Here is a 10899-nt window from a genome sequence, read left to right on the forward strand (position 1 = left end):
GGTGAACATAATAATAAGCACTGATTTGCTTGAGAAGTTTGGTAGAAAATCATAAAGCCTCGAAGCTATTGTAACTAGAACAACGATTCAAAACAAAACTTTCTATATAAAACCCATAAATCCACAATCCTGTGTAAAATTGAGCTGTATAGATTAAGCTTTAAAGTAACTGCGGCTTTCTTCGAAACAATTCGAACTAAAGGTTTTTCGAGGGATCTAAACTATGGATTGCATTTCACTTTGTAATGATTTATTGTATGATCACTGAGATATACTTCGCCTGATTGTTTACAAACCATCAGCAGATGAACACAAGAATATCTAAAAGAAATATAAAAAGAAAAAAATCAAGTTTTACGTGTATTTTTGATGGTAACTCTTTACAGGCCTTGGTCTAGTACTTAATAATAATATAATATTAAAAGCTCAAACTTTCAGGGAACTTTTTTTTTTGGTATTACCAACAAAACTTCACCATGGGATCGAAAAAAAAAATAGTTAAAAAAAAAAGCATCCTAATATATATAATATATTAGGGTGGGTCAAAAAAATCAAAGCTTTTTGTTTCGCTTGGTACTCTGAAAAATTGGTTTATAGACAACTCTAATAAAGGCTCACCAAGTATGAGCTGTTAATTGTAACGGGAAAATCCTCCGACTAACAGTTTTCTATTTTTTTCATATTATGAGATAGAAACATTCATATCTCACTTCCAACTACTTGAAAACATATTTCATTTTTTTTTGATTTTGTTGTGTTGTGGATTTTGTGAAAAATCGAACGCTCTACAAAATGGCCTATTACGGTTTTTTCGTAAGCCTAACGTTCAAAATATATTAACGTTTGAAGTTTGAGTATTTTAAGACAAATTTGTTTTTTTTTTTTTTAAATTTTATAAGACAATGAAAATACATTATTTTCAAGTGCAAAGCTCATAATCTTATAAGAAATTTATTGCTCTATAAAAATTATCTATTTTTTTTTAAATTTCCTTTGATATCCATTGATGTTTGACGATGAATATCTCGTAAACGCTTAACTTAATCGAAAGAATATATATTTTTGACCCACCCTATTATATACATATATAGACATATGTGTGTGAATACCATATGTATGTGCATATTAGCCAGCAGTAATTCATTTCTACTAAAAGTCAATCTGCTCTCTCAAAAGGCACAGCTATTTACACATACATCTATTGTATGTACTTAAATACGAGTACATAGTATTTGTGTATTTATCTACCCACGCATTAGTAATTTTCACCGAAACATGCTCATCGCCGATCGGCCTCAATTACCACAAACACGCTAATGGCATGCAAGTTCGGGTTCCGAGCATTAAACAGTAGTTGAAAGCAATGAAAACATAAGAAGGCGGTAAGAAAAGACACCGGGTCTGACGTGTTGTCTGCATATTTGCCAGTTTCTCGTGCTGATGGCATTAGGCAAATAATTCAAAAACTAAAAAACAAACTAACAAAAATTCAAAATTACAAAAACAAATGCGCGCAGAAGACTCCGTTAGCATTTTCGGCCATTGTTCAACTATAGAATGATTAATGTCCATCAACATCAACTGTGCGCGCGCGTTCGTCAGCGTTAACAACAGGTACCTACAGCAGTGGCATTATGGCAGCAAGAACAACAATGTATAAAAGTAGCATTAGCCCTTTCAGTGGTTGGGTTCAAAACATGCGCCAATAACTTTTCACTACCGCCAAAAAAATACCAATTTATAGAAAAAAGTTTTCCTTTTTCTTTTGACCATTACGAACCTGACAAAGTTGTTTAACTATATTTATAAGTATTTACTTACTGACAGAGAGATAATGTACTGTTATGAAAATGTACATATGTACTTAGTTGTAAACTTATATGTTCGGTGACTTACGATACAGTGCTAATTAGTTAGTCCCGAAATTTCGGGATGCAATAATAATATTTTCGGGATCCCGAAATTTTTTCAACTCAAAAATTAATATTTTTGATAAGATGAAGTAGTATAATTTTTTATCTTATTTAATTATATAACATCTCTAGAATATTGTCCTAAATTCTCAAGTTGATCCCAGTAATAGTTTTGGAGATACAGTCTAGAAAAGTTGACAGCTCGAGGTCAACTACATAGTCACCTAAAATTTCTAAACGCGTTTTTCTCGAAACTGTGGAAACGGGGAAGCACCTTTTTTCTGAGGGACTACCCGAAATGACGTCGTTATTACCGAGTTTTAAATATTTTCTCTGAAAATTTCACAAAATCTTTCAAAAATATATATCTTCGGAATAATAAAAAGTTTAAATAAAATATTTCTTTTTTATATGCAAAAACAAATTTTTGAAAATAGGGCGTTTTTTGCTCGATGAAACCCATCTAACCAGCTAGATATAAACTCAAGTGGAAACTGCTACTGATATATAATATAAGGGGCACATAACTACAACTAAAACCTAATATACTTGTACGTATGAAAAATCTTTCACTAACCAAAAATATGTCAAAAGCTATGCAGAGAACACAGTTTGCTCTCTTTTCCTCTTCAACACTAAATCTCGGATTTGAAAACCAGTTATGTTGAGGCTTTCGTTTGTATGTATGTATTCAAATTTTATTTCTATAACGATTATAATTATTTCTGTATTCCCTCTGAAAAAAAAAATGCTTTCAAACAACTTTGGTGGCACAATAATAAGCGACTTTCAGACCTTTTCACTCTTCGACTTTTGACATTGCTGCTGTTTGACAGGCGTAGCGAACGTCCTGCGCATTAATAGTTTGATGATTATGTTTCTTGTTATTATTATTTGATTATTGTTGTTGTTTTGGTTATTATTACGCAGCTATACGTTGCTGCTGTTGTTATTTAAGGTGACTCCAAAGAGTCTGCAGTGCCTGATATCCATATATTATATGTATGTAAGTATTTCTTTATAAAAAATCTTTCACCAAAGTTATTGATTAGCACCTTATAAATATACATATACATATGTACATGCGAACATACGGGCATACGGACACATGTAAGCATTGTAAATTCATTCATACTTTTCTATGTCTGCATACATACATACACACATGCACATATATTCATTCATTCCACATCATTTCATCCATTATTCGCAGCACATTCATTGAGCGCTCGAAATCCATTCATTCATTGCGCTTTAACTAGCCTGCATTCTTTCATTGCCTCACTTGATTGACATTCAATCAATCTTCGGCTGGTGTGCGAGACTTACGCACTCTCTGCTCGTTCAACTGTTTGGGAAATCCCCTTTACACCTTATTGACTTGATTGTTCCATGGCTTTGCTTTTATTTTGTTGTTGTCTTCTGAGGATTAACTAGCCTTCAGTTGCTTTTGTGTGGAGTTTTCTTTTTACTCTTGTCTTAATCCTTTTGACTTTACCAAAGCAGATTTCCGGTGTTTAATTGTTGGAACAGGTATTGCGAGGAACTGTAAGTGATATGTGGCCAAAGGATTATGCAACTTTTCAGGCATGTCTAGTCTCTATACAAATTTTTTAATTAAAAAATTTTTTATTTTTTATTTCAGATCTTTTATAAAACAAAAATATAAATTTTATATATGATTTTGCAAAATTTATTTTTAATGCATTACGGACAAAATTGATAACGGCCAATAGCCAAGAGAGAGAAATGCACCAGCTTCTAAGCAAGCACTGCAGACGAACCGGTCACGATATTGAGAGCTTTAAACAACATGTTCTCTACTTTCGAACAGAGCAACACTAAGGTCTTGCATTAAACTATCATATCACAGCGCTCTCGTAATAATACAATACCTTACGCCCATCGAAATTCTGATCTGATCATAACGCACTATCGAAACGTGAACATAGATGAAGTTGTGGATATGATACTTGGACACACCAGACCATAGCTTTGATTATAATTTATACTTCAAACCCTACTGTGCTCTATAATATAAATATTTATATCTTTTGTGTGCACACAGATATATTTTGGTAAAGCTTAAATTAGAAGTCGTTTAAATATATTTATAAGTATTTCCTTACTGACAGAGCCTGGCTTAAGAATGACAAATAATATACTATACGGTGACTTGCGCTGCAGTACTAATCAGTTAGTCCCGAAATTTCGGGATTCAAGAATAATATTTTCGGGATCCCGAAATGTTTTCAACTAAAAAATGTATATTGTTGATAACATGAAGTAGTATAATTTTTTAATATTTTCATATATTGATATATATTTAAGTCAATTTCTTTTAGAAATACCAATATTCAATTCTATTCGCTCAACATACCATAGATAAAGTTGTGGACATTATCTCAATACTTGAGAGACACCAGACCATAGCTTTGAGTATAATTTATACTTCAAGCATTGCTGTGCTCTAGGTATAATATGAATAAATATTTTGTGTATACACAGATACATATGTATATACATAACATATGCACATATGAGAAAATCGATTTTGAGCAAATTTTTTTACTATCACAATTCCTCTTTAATGTGAAAATATATAAGTATATTTGAATATATGTAAAAATGTATATATATATATATATATATATACGTATATAATTGCATTTAAAAAATCGATCACATTAAATATCGAGCATCCTCATACAATTGGAATTTGAAAGTCATTTGGAAAGCAATTAATCTGATTCTTCAAATTGTAGAGCACGTTGCGCCTGCGCAGTGCACAAATATTCACATGTATAATATATACAAACATGCATACATATAAAGAAGTTACACCATAGAAAACCATAGCAAATCGCTTATAATGCTTTAAGATCGTGTAATCTTTTCACTAGGCGCATTTTAACTACTGCAACGTGCTCTTCCAATGATTTTGCACAATTTTCATTTGGGCACTAACTCCGAGAATGCATTAGAGCGCATACAAAACATACATACATATGTATGCATGTGTATATGCATTATAGATAAATAGAGTGTGTATGAAACGGTTTGTAATTCGCATTTCCTGTGCTTCCTTCTTCCTGCACATATTCAGCGCAGCAGGACGCCAAGCAGGAGCACATAAACACGTTGTCAGTGCGATAATGTAATGAACTGGAGAAATGCGCAAAACAAATGAGCTGCACGGACGGACGGATAGACAGCCAAACAAATGCATTACACAGCCGCGTGTAAATCCGATGGCCAAAAATCCGAAATTGCCAATGCTCGCTTTGGCCAGCTGCGTCACTCGCTCGCCACTCACCGTAGCTTGACAAAGGTGCGAGTGCTCTGTGTGTCTCAACGCAACGCCTGACAACAACGTACGTGCGTGCCTCCCGAGAGATTTGCAGCATACAATGACACAATTGCACATGCACACACATGGACGCTGTTCAAGTCATTGAAGTTATCAATGACGCTTGTGAAAAGTCAGAAAGTCGCTGGTGAGTAGCCAACAACAACAACCACAACAGGCATTTGGCAAAACTCAGCACATCTTCGCTGCGCATACCTGTGCGCGTGTGGTGTTTATATGTGTTTATGTGCGAGTGTGTTAGTTGCGAATTCCAATTAACTGCCGCAAAATGCAGTTCCGATTTGAGAATTTGTTTTATTTTGGTTTTTCAAATTTTTATGTGTGTATGTGTGTGTGTTGTTTCTCTTTGTATGTTTTAGCTGCGATATATGTGCGTGTGTTTGTGTGCCACTTTTATGCGATTTGTCAGCTCAGCTGGTTGTCTTGCTGTTGTGCCTCTTTTGGGTTTAATTTGGATTAGTTAGTTTTTAGTACTTTGTGTGCATGTATGCGTATGTGCCTGTGTATGTGTGCGTTGGCATTTGTTATTTTACGTGTGAGTTCATGCGAAAAATATTGATTAATTGCTTTTAATTGTTTTATTGTTCATTTGCATTCTCTGTTGACACTAATCTGTATGGATCATCGCAAAGTCAAAAGATTATACAAACACTCATACAAAGAAGAAAGAAAGATAAGGCAATATGCTAAGCGGACTTGGTAGTTGCATAAAAATTTTGTGGAAACGTCGCAAAAAAGATAAGTAGTATACATTTAGTAGAACGTTTTTTAAAATTATTCCTCGAATATTCAGTCGAATTGAAGCTCAAACCATTATTTTGATCATTTAAGCGACACTTTCTTTTGATTTTCTGGCTTTTCTTTCTTTTGAAACATTAAAAAAAATTGTTTTGAGATTATACATTTTTTTATTACATAGATATATCTATTTATATTTATTTTATATTTCTTCGTTAAAAATTTTTCGTGCGATTTTTTTTCCACCTATTTTTATTGTCATAAAACTAGCGAGTTAAGGTTGACAGATAGTTTAAAAACTATTAAAGGCCTTCTAAGATTTCTGCACTTCTGCTTTAAGGACAATATATCTAATGGTCAGGAGATGCAACAATACCTGGAATTACAATAAGGCTGTGCTCGGTCTAGCAGATTTTACTAAAAATATTACCTAGATATACAGGTTGGCTGAAAAGTTGATTGGTCTCAACAAGAAATAGCACTACTAGCATCAATTTTTTTTTCAAGTTGGCACATCTGTCGGGAGCACACATGCAAAGTAACAAGTCACTCTGTCAACCAGTTCTTTGTTTACAAACCATTTGAAGTTGAAGTGTCAAAGTATTTTTTAATATGGAAAAAATTGAATCTCGCGCAGTGAGTAGATGCTTTGTTTTGAAAGGTTTAAAAGCTGAGGAAATGTATGCACAAGTGTAAGAAGTGTATAAGCAGTTCTTACCTTCAAAACGCACTGTTTAATTTTGGGCTGGTAAATTTAAACGTGTTCGTACTAGGATTGAAGACGATCCACGCGAAGGATGACCAAAAGGACGCAACCACACCAGAAATCATAATATTGTTAGTGAGGATCCAAGTTTTACTAAGCGTGAAATTGCTTATGGCATAGGCAACTCAGACGAACGAGTGCTTCATATTTTACATGGAGAACTACATATGAAAACGCTGAAAAAAGGTAAAACAATCAACTCTGAATATTATTGCAGCCTTTTAAGAGCAGCTGGATGAAAAAATTCGTGAGAAAATACCAGATTTGCATCACAAAAAAGACAATGCACCTGCTCACAAAGGTGTTTTAAGTAGTACGAGTTGCTTGAGCATCCACCGTATTCAACACATTTGGCTTCCAGCGACTACTATCCTTTCAAAAACCTGAAACAATTCCGTCGTGGAAAGCTGCATTATTTAAGGATCATTGGAATAAGTGTATTGGAGTTAATTGAGAATATATTGAATAAAAAAATATGTATTTCGTACCAAAAACAGTATTTTTACATTTTGAGCGCAGAAACTTTTCAACCAACCTGTATAGCCACCACTGCATACCGTACTGTCTGAATATAATACTACTACTATATGTGGGGTTTCATTGGGACCTTTTAAGAAAATTTGAGCTTTTGGTCAAATAATTTTTTGGATGAATTTCTGTGTAGTAATTTTATAAATATTTTTTATAGACCATGAAAAAAAAAAATAATAAAATGATTATATTCATATTTCTCATGTGTGAGTCATAAAATCTATAAATTATTACAACCATAACTGCTTAGCGCTCAACAAAATTATTAAATAATACAAGGCAATATAAATTCGCTTCCATAACAATTCACAGAGAAATGAATGTAAATTGCCACATTTGCCGAATATCAAAATCAATGTGTAACCAAATCGATAAGCCAAACAAAAACTAGAAATAAAAGCGCAAAAAGCCTACATATTACCAACATGAACGGCAAACTGGGTAAAAAAAATTATACCAAACAACAATTCGCATGTTTATAACGCGTTCGATGATCCACGCCACGCCACCTCAGCAAAATGACAAAAACAACAACCACAGTAGTGTTGAAAATAGCTTCGAGCATAGCGACTATATTTGGTAGTGAGTCTATTAGCATTGCCCATAGACAGGCAGACAGTATTAGGTTAGGCATGAGCCGATGAGCGTCGAGCGGCAAAAAGATTGCGGAAGTGAAGTGGAATTTGCATCGTAAATTCCTGCTGCTAACATTTACTACACTTTCGAAGCGATTGAGCTGAATTTATCTGACAATGACAAGCGATTGGCTGCATACATACAGACATGTGAATATGCTCAAGCACCTAATGTAAGCGATGGCAATGTGAGCCAACAGAAAATCGTACACAAAACAGGCTGCGCGGTGCTGAGCGACTGCCGAGCACGCCCAACAAGCCGCTCGAATTGATGGCGCAAAACTGCTTAGTGAGCTAAATCAAATTGCAAGTGTGTTTCGTACACATACATATGTACATATAAACATACATACGTATGTATGTAGAGACTTCAGCAGTGTCGCCATCAGACTCTGTATGTAAAACTGCTGCTTCACGCTTCAATGTTGCCAGCGTTGATGAGGCAACTCGCAATGCCGTTCAATAACAACATTTACAATAATAACGACAACAGTAGCAATGATTGCAACACTCATCAACAGCAAATAGAACGCATATAAGTCGTGCGCATACATACCATACATACATACACATGTATGCATGTACATGCAGATGTGAGTCAACGAGAATTTTGTATTAACTGGCGCTGTTAGATAGCAACACAGTGGCAGAAGCCACTCGCAGCATGAGCGGTGCGCAAAATTGAATGGCGGTGAAGAAACTGCAAATTCGAAATCGATAAATGATAAAAATGAGCAAAACTTCATGTTTCATGGCTGGCAGCTTGTACGCGCGCGTTCATGAAGCGTTTTATAGTCTGCGGCGCAGCCAACAACTACAGCAACGGTGGGATAATAACGGAAGCAGGAGTGGCTGCAGCGCCACTTCATATACTCGCAAAGCACTCTGGCACACACACACACACAGCCACACACATATATATAAGCTTAAGCATACGCTTGTAGCTGTAGTCGGTTGTATCCCCAATCGCCTTACTTACTGAAACAATTTAACTGCGCTCGTTTATATGTATAAGTGTATGTGTGTGTGTGTGTGTACGCACAGTGCTTTCAGGGCGCTTTTGACGCCATTTTCTATGCTGCGCCAAATTGTTCGAACAATAGATATTCAACTTTGTGTTGTTGTTGCCTGCTACCAACACTGTTGTAATAGCTTTTAGCCCCACTGCTTGCTCATACAATACATTGGCTATTGGCAGTCGCGCCGCTGCTTTTAACTCGTTCGGGGTGGATAACTTTTGAAATATTGAGTATGGCTGCCATACATTTGGATAAAGTGCCGCAGATAGCCAAGTCCAAACGGAGTTACAACAATTCGCTGTGAAGTGAATGCTGTGTGCTTTAGCTGGTATGTGTGTGCATGTGTATATGTGTGTATGTATGTTTGCAAAGCACTGCGCACCGATAGTTTCTGCTGCTGCTGCTGTTTTAAGTGAGCACTTGTCCAATGATTAGATTGTGCTAGTTCGTCGGTTTGTCTATACTACGCTAGCTGCGTGTTTGTTGGTCGCCGCTCGTTCATTCTGGCACTATATGATTGTATTTTATAAAACGGATTTTTATGGCATTAGATTTTATGTTTGTCTGCCAGTGGCAAAATCGTATGTTTTCGTACTCTATTGGTTTATTTGTATTTTATTATCCTATCAGCGTTTTATTACATTTCAAGAGGATAATAAATGTTTTATATTTGCAATGTTATGCCTATATTATGGAACCATATAGTAAATTTTATGTTTCAATATTATTAAAGAGATCATCCTGTGTGATGCGCTCCAAAAATCGATTTAATTTTTATATTCATAAATTGCTTTCTTAACATGTCTAGAAAACGGTAGTAAAGTGATTTAAAAAATTTTTAATTTTTAAGATACAGCTGTTAGAAGTAGAAGCTGTTCGGTGCGCTGATTTGCGGACTTGAAACTTTAAATGTGTTTTTCTCAAAACTGTGTTTTTCTCAAAACTGTGTTTTCACACTTTCCTACATCATATCTCAAAAATCAATTAACGATGACTTGAAATTTGTAGGGTACACGCATCACCTGTGAACGAGTAGAATAAAATATTATCAAACAAAAATTCTCAAAATTTCATTTTTTTCAATGTCTAGCGCCGCACATTTTTTTTTGTTTCCCATAAGCCAATCAGCTGGTATCGTGCAGAAAGTGCATGCCATTTTTTTCGATGTGGGGGTGTTCAGAACGCTGTACCTCCTATTATACACAATATTTTTAGCTTAAGGGAGTATGCTAGTGTAGAATTTCAAAAAAATCGATCCTTTTCTTTCATATTTTCAAAGTTTAACTACTTAAGAACATCTCTACAAGAGGATTTTTGAAAATTTAAACTATTTTCGGAGCTATAGACAATTTACTGACCCGACTTCCAAACTGCTTCGGCTGGGTCTAATCGAACAAAAGACTTTACATGAAACTTTTTATGCGTATTACTCAGACCAAACTTTTTCAATACGATACCCACGATTTATCGAGTTTTACTGCAACAATTTACTTGAAGTTTTCAGATAATCTTTTTTATAGACCTCTCTCGAGTATAAACTATCCTCATGCCCAAATTTCAATTTTTACTATTTTTAAAAAATTCAAAAAAATAAAAATGATATAAAAATCGTTTATTTTTTGTTTGTCAAACAGTCGCGAATTTTTGTTTTTTACCTATCGCTAGTTCATACAATTACGACATCATTGCATATTAATTATCTCTTGTTTTTAATTTCATCTGACTAAGAGGGTTGCAATCAAGGGCTCTTGTGTAAATATTTGGAGATCCTCACTTCATCAGCTGTCAGTTTTTTAAATTTTTAACTTTAGTACTCTTGTAACATTAACAAATAACTGGTAAAAAAATCAATAGTATAAATATTGATTGCCTTTTTTTTACGACACTTTAAAAATGACCTCAAATTCATGCCTCTAGACTAGAATAC

This window comes from Bactrocera oleae, chromosome 6 (genome assembly GCF_042242935.1).
Source record: "Bactrocera oleae isolate idBacOlea1 chromosome 6, idBacOlea1, whole genome shotgun sequence".
Classification (NCBI taxonomy): Eukaryota; Metazoa; Arthropoda; class Insecta; order Diptera; family Tephritidae; genus Bactrocera; species Bactrocera oleae.